General features: G+C 41.1%; 1 protein-coding gene across 1 annotated transcript in view; it reads left to right on the top strand.

Moving 5' to 3' along the window:
• LOC139478352 (receptor-type tyrosine-protein phosphatase alpha-like) overlaps nucleotides 1-14,296 on the top strand; it is a 139,374-nt gene that overhangs the window by 102,699 nt on the left and 22,379 nt on the right. The gene's annotated exons all lie outside the window — the stretch shown is intronic.

Here is a 14,296-nt window from a genome sequence, read left to right as displayed (position 1 = left end):
GTGCTTATACAATGTAACCCAAATTGTCTCGGGAATAATAAAGTATTCTCTTATTTATATCATTTCTGAACAAAGTGTCATATCAAGGTTAGATCTCTGTCAAAACAGTGCCATGAAAAAGCCAAACAAATAGCCTAGAAATAAAAGTTAATATGAGTGGATATTTTGCAAATATGTCTTCAGTTTGTTCCTTATCGCTGTGGGCACGAATGTCCTATTATCTAAGGCACTACAATTTTCTATGCAGAGTTGCATCTCTTGGGCTTAGCAGAAACCTATAGTCATGGGTTCAAATCCTGGTTCTCCCCGGTTATGTTGCTAGGTTTGTCAGCATTACACACATGCTCGTGGGATTCATAAAAAGACCTGCATCACTTAGGGCTTTCTTCACACATCAAACTAACATGCTGTGAATGTATCTGGAATACTGTTCAAAGCAGTGTTAAAGCCAACTCATTTATTTAACACTGCATCCAGCAATAGTTTGGCTATATGACAAGGATTGTAAATATATATTTTTCCATGTTGATGAGTTGAAACAATCACTAAATGACATCTCTTAAAAAGATTCCCAGCTATCCAAGCCTAATTAGTAGATAAGGTAGTGATTGAGTAGGCTGATTGATCGCATGTAATCATACCACAGTGATGTGGGATATTGTCCATAATAGTTATCGGTTTGTCTGGACCGAGTTCATAACATTAATCACTGGTTTGTCTGGTTGAGATTTGAGATGTGATTATCTTAAATGTTTAGCATATAACAAGACTCACAAATGACAACTTAAGTGATTTTGCTGCCTTCTATCTGTAAGTACATGCGGCAACAATTCTTTTTGATTGCTAAAATCTTTGTACATAATGCTGCAGAAACTGAAGTCCTGCTTGAGATCCCTGGATGAGTACTCCAGGTTGACAGTCTGGAAGGACCAGGAAAGGGAGTCCAAAACAGAGGCTGCACCCCTTCAGATATCAGAGGTGATTTGCAGACAGCGATGACGAGGGTCCTGTTATTGCAATGGAGGCCGACCGAGAAGTTGTATGCCAAATGGTACTAGGACACACAAAGGCTGGTCTGGCTAATGTGAGAAGACCAACCAATGCCAAGCTGGAGTGGAATTCTTCCAGGATGTTCAGGAAATTCTTGTCTTGAGCCATATGGTAAACGCTTGAAAGGAATGATAAATGGGACTTATTGTCTTTAAATGTGGACCCAAACACCAAATGGAAAGTTCACAATTCTACTAACACAATGCAGCAGAGATAGAGTCCAACTGGTATCCCCTCACCCTGGTTCCCGTTCATCCATGGCAATATAGAAAGAAAAGGAGGATTGAGGGAAAGTAAGTTCTCTGAACTGGTGAACATAATCCGTAGGTACTGTCAAGCGAACTGTTATCACACTCTGTTATGAGTATTGAAGAATAGGATGAAATTGCATACTGCATCAGGAACCATCATGGGAACACTGTTCAATGTGCGTTATTCTATAGGCATATGAATAAAAGAAATTGATAATTTGATTGTTGTTTATGTTTCATTTGCTAGCTGTGTAAATGGGGATGTTTCATGATTTTGCCTCAGTTTAATAGCCACACCTATCTTACGAAACCATGCGTTGCTTGGGCATCTCAAGATAAATAACACATGTTTCCTTTGCTCTAAAAAAGGTCTGATGACACATTGATCTGTTATGTCAAAAGGTCAAAGTCACAACTAGACAAATAGTTTGTTTGTGGTCTAACTCTTCCTTTGGGCAAGGGTTGAAGTTGGAAAAAGGTCGTGTGTGATCTACATATACTACATTTTCCCCTAAATTGCTTTTTCTGCAGAAGTCTTAGTAATTCTTATACATATACTGGTTACATTACTTCCATATTTTGGTCAATGATATGTTGAATTCTACCAAAGGACTGCATATTTGGTTTATGTGCTGGATAGCTCTTTGAAATGTTTTTGAAATGTTTATCACTGATATTGAAGGTCAAATTCACACTCAAAAGTGATAACTCATGAAGGGTTGAAGTGTAAGATCAAGGCAATAGTGAAGGGGTCATTCATAAAGTATTTCTGCAATTATAACTAAAATGCCTATTTCTGGAGATATTTGTGAAGTATTAAGTACATAGTTGTTATATTATTTGAATACACATATATGAGCAGTGGTTACAACTCCAGTGTCAAAATAACTCTCAATCCCTTTTAATAAAAGAATTCACAGTAACTGAGGAAGAGCTTACTGTAGTACCATAAAACTAGGGTGAGGCAAATTTCAATGAAGTTAGTATTTTGGATATAACAAGTACATGTACAGTTACAAATAGTCTTATTATCATCTCACTAGGACCAAAGGCCCAAGTGAGCACACTGTCAATGACTTTTTCTTTTTCTCAGTACAAATTGGAAGTCTGGACATGAAATTTAAGGATATCAGTATACGAGAGCTAATGTTTGTTCATTAAATACTATTAACATCTGAAAAGGACAATATATGAAATTAAACAATTGTCTTCTCCAAAAATGTTTTAGGAGAATATTTAACATTAAAGTAACCCAGAATATCACAACAGCTACCTATAATGCACAGACTAACATTTTTTACCAGAAGCAAGTCATGAAGAAAATGTGCATCCGGATACCTTCCAGAAACCTTCCAGATGCCTTTAGCAACCTACTAATTCCATGGTATTTTCAAGTTAATTTTTTTATGTGTTTCACTCTTAAGTGAACAAAATGCACCCCCAAATTTTGACATTTTTTTTGGAAGGTTTCCGGAAGGTATCCGGGCCGGATCCAAAATTGGTAGGTATCCGGAAGGTTTCCGGAGGACGGAAACCTACACTTTTTTTGTTGTGACAATGATATATCTATTGCCATGTCCGGAAATAAATGTTCCTTGATTTAATGATACATCAGGGATGACCACGGCTAGTTATATTGTATTGTAACCACTAGATAGTGAGATCAGCTGATCGTTCATTCCAGGTCGCTTTGTTGACGTTTTGCAATCGGTACTGAAAGTGTGGCCCTTGGTGTATGAATATCACACTTTCAAAAATTAAGTAGATTTTGTATACGTTCCTATATCCATGTTCTGGTATCGCCGAGCAGGCTACATCATATGCATGCATTTCAGTATGTACAACGGTAAGGCGTTGCTGTACGCGAATTGTGAAGGTCTTATGCAACGTAAACTTGCCTGTAGCCTAAATGTTGTGAATATTGAGTATTCGGCAGATTTATAACGGAGAGTAATGAGAAATGTTTTCAAGAAATTGTAAGAGAAACAGACACTGTAAAATTATGTTATCAACTAGATATCAAAATACAATGTTCAAAATAAAAGAAATGGAAATCACTGAAATCTTTTTTGATATTTAAAGGTGTATGTCGTATAAAAGGATTTTATGCATGACTGCTGGCTGTTTGTTGCCAAATACTACAATGATTATATTTCAATATGATCAATGAAAGATATATATTATTTTGGCCTTTTATTTAAATTTTACAAAGTATAACAAAAATAATTTTCAAACACAGAGGACCCTATATATTAGTTATAATATACAAGAGTATTTGTACCAACTACAATTTTATATAAAATAAAACAATATATTCATACTAATTTTCGATCTCTATAATGTTGATTGTATTCTTATTGCAGTGTCTACATCTAGTTTACATTGAACATAATCATATCATTGAAACACAGATAAAGCTCAATCTTAAAAAACTGATATTTCAAATTCCAAAATAAACAAATTACTAATGTTATTCTTTTTTTTTTCTCTACACACCAACAGATGTCTGCTTTGCACAATGACTTATTATTGTATTTAATATCTTGTCATACTTGTGCATGTGTACTAGTATTTGATTACGGGTGCATGACTTATTAGCAGTCAACTGTTTCTGAACTGAATATTATGCCAATGAAGATAAGTAACATAAAAAGGACTCTGGTATTCTTTCATGTTTAGAGAATCAATCAATTTCATTGTGAAAACATGTTTAATGTCTCACATAAGTTACTTTGATCTGCATAAGATCAAAATAGATCCAACTTAAATTGAGCAGATTAAATTAAATAATTCATTTCAGTCAGTCTGTCTAAAATCCAGTCCTATTTTTCAGGCAATAAGAAATGAATGAAAATGTAAGAAAAAATATACCTTGCCTGAGTGAATCAGTCAGTATACATATTGATTGGAATTCTCAGTCAATACACATATTGGGCCTGATTATAGACACTGACTGTAACATATGGAAGTATAATCTGTTATATGCAAAAATAAATAACACAAATAAATCCATTTATCTACATGGAATGATTTTATGGTTCAATGTGCATATATTTAACCATCAGAAGATTTGATGATAAACTTTCTAAATTTACATTTGCTATTTGATAATAATATCTACAAAATATACTTTAAACTACAGGTGTCTTGAAGTACTGTTGAATGAAAATCATGATACATACACTCTTCAAAAAAAGAAATGCAAGGGTGTTTGGAGAATTCCAATTAGATTTTTTTCCCAGCAATCGTCCTAAATAAATTCTTATATTTGATTCCCGTTAATCATGTCATGTTTGTTGTGCATTGCGCGCAAAACACATCTCAAAACGTTTTTTTTTGTAAACGTTTATCAGCAAAAATGCAAAGGATGCACGGAAATTGCTTTCAGAAAAAGTTCTCAGCACGATGCACCTGCAAAATGTTGGAAACAAGAGTAGAGACACTGACTGTAAAAAAAAAAAAACGTAAAAAATTCATCAGTTCATAACGAATTTTCTGAAGTGAACGGAGATCGAAAAATGCCAAGATTAACTGCTGACCGAGATATCGCCATTGGACGTTTGGAAGCAGGGGAGGCCCAGTCGTTCACCAAAGCACGTTCACCAAAGCACCATATCTCGACTATGGGATCAATATGCCCCCACTTATTTAACTCAAGATCATCCCAGAAGTGGAAGAGAAAGAGTGACCACCCCTCAACATGATCGGTACATCTGGTTGCATCACCTTTGGAATCGATTTGTTACAGCAACGGACACTGCAGGACAAGTGCCTGGTATGCGAAGAATTTCCGACCAAACCATCAGAAATCGTCTGAGGGAAGTGGGAATTCGAGTGAGACGACGAAAAGTTGGACCTATCTTGCGACGTCTACACTATCAAAGACGTATCCGGTGGTGCAACAGAGTACAGGCATAGGATTTCAGGAACTGGCGACTCGTTTGGTTCAGCGCTTAGTCACGTTTTCTCCTTCAACTATCGAATGGAAGACAGCGTGTATACCAACGTCGACATGAACGTTTTGCGCCGTTTCGACAGGTTGACCAATTTGGTGGGGGTGAGCCATATCCTCAACGGGTAGATCACAGTTAGTGGTTGTACAGGGCAATCTTACAGCAAACCGATACGTTCCAACATGACAACGCTCGACAGCACACAGCACGTGCAACAGCAACAGTTTTCTTGTTAATGAGAACATTAGTGTCCTTCCATGGTCGTCCAAATCGGTTGATCTCAACCCGATTGCCAAGGCTTTGTCGAACAGTGACGGCTGCAAGAGGTGTGACCAGGTACTGACCATCACGCCCCCTTGTGGCTCCACATCTGCAATGACTGAACTGAATTAATGCTGACACTGACGACAATGCTTTTGTCACCACTGTGTCTGTTGTCATTTGATTGTGTTCATGCATATTCTGTGTAGATACTGTACAATATACTGTTTTTCATGACGTTTTTCCCTCTTCTTCCATAGTGATAATTCATCTTGTAGTTGAAGACTCAACAAATGTTGATATCATAAACTAATAATCATTACAAAGTATGTGCTAGTTAAAAAACGACCGTTTTTGAACGAAGGTGCAACAGGGTAACTCTTTAGCTTGGCTCCGTCTCTACATGTCACTAGTTGTCACAGCACACATTGATCTGGGAACCAGACCGGAAGCGACAGATCGGACCGTCGCTTATATCATTTCAAAAGGAGAGCTACTGCCCTTTGGAACATTAAGATCACCCATTGAATGACGATACTGATCATACCGAGGAAAATGTAGCGGATATTTTGAAAAGTAAAAGGTTGGAAATTTCAGGCTTGAACAAAAAGTTTGGTAATAAGAAATCAGAATTCAATAAGGAATTTGATAAACTGAAATCAGAAAATACTGAACTGTGGAAACGTGTGACAGAGTTAGAGGATAGTGTTGATAAGGCTGAAGCACAGAGCAGACAATTACATAATTCATGGCATTGAGGGGTCTCCAGGTGAAATTTGGGATAAGACTTTTTTTAAGGATGATTTAGACATCGAGGATGCAGGTTCATTTTCTTTTGAACGCACACACCAGTTAGAAAGCAAACATAAATCAAAACCTATTTTATGCAAATTCGTCTCTTACAAAGACAAATCCAGAGTGTTTTCAAGTGCTAGAGATAAGTTGTAGAAGAATGAGACCCTATGAGTAGGAAGAAACACCACAGACTAGAGCCGGACTCATCAACCAAATGCTGGAAGTCAGGAGTGAAGACAAGATAGCCTACTTATCTTATGACAAGCTCATCATAGGTGATGATATTTTTGTATAAGACAGTAATGGGGATTACAACGGGTGGGCAGTAAACGAGGAAAAACCTCATCGACCTGTAGCAGGCCCCATCACCATTCTCCTGCGGACACGACGGAGAGCACACCCGGCCTCCAGGGAAGGGGTGAAGAGAGACGCGCCGAAGGCCAACTGAAGCACCAGCCTGAGTCAGGCCATCTGCCCTATCAATAGACAACGCCTCTTAGTTCGACATTTAACATAAATATATGTGCTTGGAACGTGCAAGGCATTCATTCACACATTCACGACACAGACTTTTGGAACTTGTGCCAGAAATATGAAATATTTTGCCTGATAGAGACAATGCAGATCCCAGACTTTATTTGTTTTGCATCACCTGCCAGGAGATCGAAAAACTCTGGAAGATTTTCAGGCGGAGTGGCTGTGTACATGAGGAACCCACTGTTAAATTATGTTGAAATATATATAATCTATATGGATAAACACACCCTGTAAAAGGTTAAACTTAGGCTCTGTATATGTCCTTCCAGATAAATCCCCACTTTATGCAGACAGTGATAATAATGGTATTGATGACTTGGACTCAAAGTCAGCTATCTTGAAATCAGAATATGACGAAAATAATGTGTGGAGACATTAATCCCAGAGTGGGAAATAACGATGATTTTTAACAGCTATGTGTTGTTTCTTCTTGAATTATTTAAAATCTACTATATACATATTGTCAATGGGAGATAAGTTAGTGACAAAGAGGGAAGTTTTACATGTGTCAGTAATAGGTGTACTAGCTTGGCAGACTACTTTATCGCATCATCAAACATGTTCCAATTTATCAAAGATCTAGTTCTTCACTCTAGACCGGATTCTGATCATCTACCAGTTTCATGTCAGCTAAAATTTCCATGTATACTGAACAACAAACGTTCTTGTGACATTGAATAAGATTAAATGCAAAGTTATGTTTTTTTACCAAATCTGAAACTATTTTGGGTTGCAACAGATAAAAGACTCCTGTAAGTGACATCAGAAAATGCGGGATTCATAAAAAAACATGAACATGCCAAAATGTCAATTTACAAATCAATAGCGTGTGTGTCCACCTCTGGTTGCGATGCAAGCAACACATCTTCGTCTCATGGAATGGACCAAGCGCCGCACAAAGTCCTGTGGGATATCTGTCCATATCTGCTGGAGCGTGTTTTGAAGTTCCTGGAGTGTCTGTGGAACACGTGGTTGACGTCAAAGGCGCTGATCCATCTCATCTCATATGTGCCAAGGGATGACGTTCACATTGTTTTATTGAAGAGAATTCTGAACCAGTCGAGCAATATGAGCCCGGGCATTGTCATGTTGAAAGGTAATGCCTGGGCCATGGCGATGCAACAAGGCTGATGATCCCTCTACCAATATCAAACGGGTCCTCTGTCTCGCTGTAATCCCATCCCATACCATAACACTGCCGCCCCAAAACCGATCTTCTTCCATGATACAATGATTGACGTTACATTCACCTCAACGTTGGTTCACTCGTATCTATCCATCGCTGTGATTGGGGTGAAAACGAGACTCATCAGTGAATAGAACTACACTAGTTCATAGCAGCGCTTTGGTATCCGGAAGTAGTTCTGTGCATGCGCGAAGAGGGGCATGCTGGGTCATGCATTCGCATCCAAGATGGCGACACTTCCGGTTCGATAGGCTTGCGCATCCAAGATGGCGGCACGTCCGTTTCCGGGAGGCGTGCGCCTCCAAGAGGGCTTCACATCCGGTTCCGGGAGGGCGTGCGCCTCCAAGAGGACATCACAACTGGTTCCGGGAGGGTGTGCGCCTGCCTCCAAGAGGTCGGCGGGAGGAGGGAGGAGTGAGGCGAAGGCGGCAGAGGAGGAGGGAGAAGGAGGAAGAGGGTTCCTTTGTTTTTTTTGTGGTGGTAGTGGGTAGGCAAAGCAATGATGAAAGCGTTCTTTCGGGAGAGGGGGGTGGCCCTGAAAAGGGACCATTGGAAACAAACTCGAAACTGGAAACTGGACGAGGCTCGTCTCTGTTTTACATTAATTTCCTTGATCTCGATACTAGATAATAATACGACCTTTCCTTGATCTCTATAGATACTACTAATACGGTCAACTCCAACAGTTGAGGATGTCAATTCCGCATTGTATAGCTCGTTGTAATGCTGTAATAGCCTCACACTTGTTCTTAAACCAGTGTTGCGCCCTGCGATAAGATCGTCTCTGATCGTCCCCTGCTCACATGAACCTACACACAAAAAACAAAAGCCATAGGATTAGGATCAGTGAACATGTGTCAGGTCAATAAGGGCAGAAAGGTTGGTTCTTTTGATGTAGGGTATGCGTCTGGGCACTCAGTCGAAAGGTAGGCATCTCATCCACAGGAACAGAGGTAGACACTTTGGTATGAAACCTTTCTAATACAGTGGCATCATTCTTGACGTCCTTCAAGTCCATGGTGTGTATTCCATCGTTGTTTCATCTGACCCATTAAAGTCTCTTTAAACAGAGGTAATGAATACAGTCCATAGCTATCCATCATTTACACGGATCCAGGAGCTGGATGGTAGATGCTCGCCAAGTGTGTGCGAAGTTGATCGCTTGGATCTGTGTTGACCATGTATGCTTTGGGGTTAAAGGGGTAATCCTGTACCCATCCCAGTCTGGCAAAGTCATCTCTGGCCAGGGTGCCCCGGTAGATGGCATGAAGTGGGTCGTCATCAGCTACGATGGCTTCTTAATTCAAGGTGCTCAACTGAGTGGTTCATCCTTCGTAGGAGGGGAAAAAGGTGTGACAGGACCGTCTGTCTGTGCTTTTTTTATACCATCAATGCATTCTGGAAATGATCTATTTACATATTTACACATTTTCATATTCCTTATAGCAGATGAGGGTGACCGGGGTCTCGGGAGCTTGTCCAAACTGGATTTCCAAACCCAACTTGCCAGCATGTTGAGGATAGTTGATGCCTTCATCAGCACCAAGGTCTGGTGTGAGATCCACCACCCATAAGGTGTAACCTTGAGCAAAGGCCTTGGGAGTCACATCAAAGGTCTCAGGCCGCCACAGCTGCCCTGTGTTTCAGAACAGATTGATATATATTTGTTTCAAATGGGCGCTGTTGTCGCTTTTCATGGACTTCCTGACCATTGAGTTTCAGCTACATCATGGTGATATTGTTGTGTTTGAAGTTGTATGGATTCTTTTCTTTGCTTCGTACGTAGGCACCTTTGTCCACCAGTCTCAGGACCACACGTTTTGGTAATTGACCACCGATGAGCTGATCCTTGTGAAAGCCTCTCCAACCGCTCTCACTTGCACATGGGAAAGGGGATACTTGGCAGTCACCCCAGCATTCAGACTGGGCACATGAGTTTCTTGGACAGCAGGATCGATGTTGAGTTGACGTCCATAAAATTGGGATTTGGTCAGGGCTATTTTGTAGACACCATCAGCAGCACACATGAAGAAGAACTCATCCGGAACTTTGTAGCAATTCCAGTTTCACAGGGACACCATCCAGCAGATAGCGGTCTTGAAGAAACAGGTAGACGCCCTGTCAGTTGCACTTCCTTGGTGGGCATGATAAGATGCCCGTGTTTCTTGCATTTGTATTGATTGTAGGCGTCCATTTTACCAGCATTTTACCAGCATCATCAGCAAACCATCCAGTTCATCGAAAGTGAGATGTTTTGGCTCCTCTACCATAACTCAGAAGGGTTTCAAAGGAGGCTCTGTAAGGTTAAGTGCCCATGGAAGATGTGATCTCCAACTAATTGTGTCCCACTTGCTGCCGCACTTCTTCTAACAGGGAATACATCAACTGCCAATGCATTGACTGTCAGTATAGGGTTATCCCCCACAGTGGTATCTGTCCCATCTTCCTGAGTCACTCGAAGACATACTCTCAGGTAACACTGTCTCAAATCAATGTAAGAGTTCACGGTATTGGAAATGTTAAACTGGAATGGTCCTGCAACAGAGGGTGGCGCCAAGGGACTATAGCGAATCCACTGACCCTCTTGCACCAAGGTGGAAACAGGGGGTACAGTAAAGAGATCCAACTGGGCCTTTGAGCATTCTCAAGCATCTCGAAGCAACATGATGATGGATGCATGTTCCTCCCTTTCTCTGCCTTGAAGGACGTCTGGTCAGGTTGAAAGTCTGATGAGGACTGGCCTTTAAACCATTTTTTCTTTTCCTTTTACACTGTTTCTGGTGGGTGTTGGTGGTGGTTGGGACGGCTTCACGCCTCTTAGATGGTCTCGGCTGCTCACGTTCTTCTAAGGCATCCAATAGGGCAGCTATTCCATGATGTTTCAGGCTCTCTGACCATTTGCGTTTGCCTGCAAACACATCACTCACCAACCCAGGTAGGATCTTTTTACCCATCTTGAGCACCGATGTTCCAACAGATTTAAGGAAAGGCAACACCATCTTCAAGATACCCCCGAGACCACTGCCATGTGGAAGATACTGTCCTTTGCATACTTTGATGCCACTCCCACGCTGACCAAACTATCCTCGATAAAAGTCGTATGCCAACGAGTGTCCCAACATGAGGCTTCTGCGTTAGTGACGACGTCTGAAGTGAAGTGTCACGATGGCTTTCCCCATATGAAATGGCACTGGTCGTCCCGTGCCGTCCATGATGTAGAGTTTAATACCGTCACAGGAACCATGATGCTGAGGATTTTTAATCACCACACTGTCTTGCATCATCTTCTTTGACACAGGCACGTGTATCAGCCAGAGGCCCATCATATTGCCCACAATTTGATCTTCGACTGGGTTGGTGTAAATGGACACGGTATCAAATCACGACAGATGATGAGCCATTGTCTGCCATCGCTTTGGACTCTGTCTGAGGGCTGTTGTTTCAGGACACCCGTAATATGCTCTTGGATCAAATGGTTGAGGGTTTTATCCAAATCTTAAGATGAATAGACTCCTTTATCTATAGCAATCTTCTTGCTTTCATAATGGACGACACCATACCGTGGCCGTGGTATAGTGCTAGACGCGTTTTCATACTCAAAGGTGTCTTTTATTCAGTATGAGGTTCAGCCCAAACCAGTCAGAGAGTGTATCATGTCATTGGAAAGCGCATTTTGCTGACTCCCACCTCCCACTGTTGGCGGTTCAGATGCAGAGGATCAGGCAACTTGATTTCATATGCATTGACTGTGTTGTTTTGATAGATATCCATGGAGGCATCCCTGGGCAGGGTCATGTAAAAGTCTTGTTTCGAAAAAAAGGTGGCAGCCATGACGTCATGGGCTAGTGTAGAAAACTCTGGGTGGATGAGGTATCAGGTTGAAGTCTTCTGGTGGGTGTCATGGGGATGTCTGGTGAGGGGGTCAGGGTGGGTGGTGGAAGTATTTATCCCAAACAACTGGAGAGCAGGCCGGTGACCCTGTTATTTTAGGAGTGATGCTTAAAGGTAATGTTGCCATTGCAACAGAATGCGTGTCAAGACCCCTGCAAGTATTCCAATACCACTGCGCTGTATCAGGTAGCCAAGAGGTTCATCCATAGCCAAACGTGGATTGACAATTTTAGTCAGGGTATCTTCATGTCTCTGCAACCAGGCCTTTTGTTGGGATGCGTCCTGCTCTCAGGTTCCGCAAAACCACTCCAATAGCCAATTTCTTCATTTGACAGCAAGGGTCGTCACATCCCTTATCGGAAAAATAGATGGTCTCTTGTCTTTTTTCTTCTTTTGCGGGGACTTCTTCTTCTGCTGCTGCTGCTGCAGGGGTTGAGATAGAGTGGGGGTGATGAGGGTGCTGATGATTTTGAAGGATGTGGTTGGTGTTGCTGACGATGCATGTTCATGGGTACCATCGAAGAGTGAGACGGTCCTGGTGATGAAGGGTTCTTCTTCTGAAGTGCAGAGGACACAAGTGCCCATAGCGATGTGGGGGAGTAGACCACTTCAAAGAGATTATTCATGACCATCTCTTGGTCTTTATTCATTCCCTTCGTAGGATGAGCCTGCATACACGATCGGTACTTTGGAACTCAAAAACTGCTCGATGGTCTTGCCACGTTGTGGGCTTCAAGTCCAAGAACACATAAGTGTAAGGCTCTTGGATGTATCTTCATAGTCTTCACGCAGAAGAGGAACTTTGACTGGAAAGACCTGGTGAGCCAGACTGTCAATCTGTGATGCATCTCTCCAATTTTTAAAGATGATCATGTAGTGGGCATTCGGACTACTGGTGTGATGTGCAGTGATTGGGCAAACACGTTCTGAGTGAGATACAGCACAGATATGTTTCAGTGACGACTTTTCATGGTAAACCATCGCAGCACTTCCGTTTCTTCTTCTTTTGTATTGTTGACCAGCAAATCATCGATGACCAGCCAATGTGGGGCCACCCCTTTTTCTGGCAAGGCACAATCCGCTTCTTTCATGCTGTGTACAAACTCAAGAGTGACCCGTAAGTGGTCTGACATCTTTTCCAACTCATTGTGGAGCGGTTGTCATTCACTATACACCCACACAATGCGATGGGGTGGTGTATCTAACACCTCTGGACAATACATCTGCTCCATACATAATTTCACAAAGGAACTTTTTCCTGACCCTGTGGGCCCCACAATGAACATAGTAAAAGGTTGGGGTAGGGTCAAAGGGCTGGTCATAACCTCTTCATCCTTCTCACGTGACGCCATCCTGTGTTCTGGGTGACTGACACATCCTTGCAAGCATGGCCTTACTCTTTTATCTTTTTTTTTCAACAACACACTCACAGACATGACAGACAACGTAGACAACGTCTCAACTCAGCCTCTACCCTCGGTTTCGCACCCTATTGGAGTTGTGATCATCACTACACAAAGAGTCAGTTCAATCCATTCCTGTTTAATGATGAACAATAACAACCTCAACCTAGATACATAGAACATACGAATCAATGCGAATCAATGCGAAAGTGAAAGTGGCCTACAACCATCGTCCAGTCACACAGATCTGCCCGATGATGCTGATGATGATGGTGATGCTGCTGCTGTCTTCGCTTGACAATTTTATTAATAAGTTTGGACGATTTCTAATTAACTTCTGTTATGTTTTCAACTTGTTCATACTAAATGGCAGAGTTAATGGCGACATGAATGGTGAATATACATTCATTAGTGGTAATGGTAGTAGTACTATTGATTATTTTATTGCCTCATCTGATTTCTACAAGTTTGTTAATAATCTTACAGTTGGCGAGAGTCTTGACTCGGACCACCGCCCTATGGAACTGAGTTGTTCATTTCCACGAGAAAACACAAATAGATTTGCACAATGTAATAGCACTAACTCGGCAGATAGATTTGTATGGAATGAATTGCATAGAGATGAATTTGTACACTGTCTTAGTGATCATTGGGCTGAAACTTCACAGACTCTTCTGACTACGCTAAACACTAACATAAACGATGCAGTTGATCTTTTTGTAAATCTACTACTTGAGTCAGGGCAGTGTATGAAAAAAACAGTTCTTGGAAATAAACCACATAAATATATTTTCAATTTAAACAGCGAGTGTAGAGAACACAGGAGATCGGCAAGACGAGCGCTAAGAAAGTTCCGTAAAAATAGATCTGAATCTAATAGGAAAACTTATTGTCAGTTACGCAACAAATATAAAACAGAATGTAAAAGCTATTTAAAATCCCTTAAACTTACCAAATTAAATCGTCTAA

Source organism: Haliotis cracherodii, unplaced genomic scaffold (assembly GCF_022045235.1).
Source record: "Haliotis cracherodii isolate W230 unplaced genomic scaffold, xgHalCrac1.p SCAF_4, whole genome shotgun sequence".
Lineage (NCBI taxonomy): Eukaryota > Metazoa > Mollusca > Gastropoda > Lepetellida > Haliotidae > Haliotis > Haliotis cracherodii.
The sequence above is the reverse complement of the archived record's forward strand: the minus strand, read 5'-3'. Positions and strand labels throughout refer to the sequence as shown.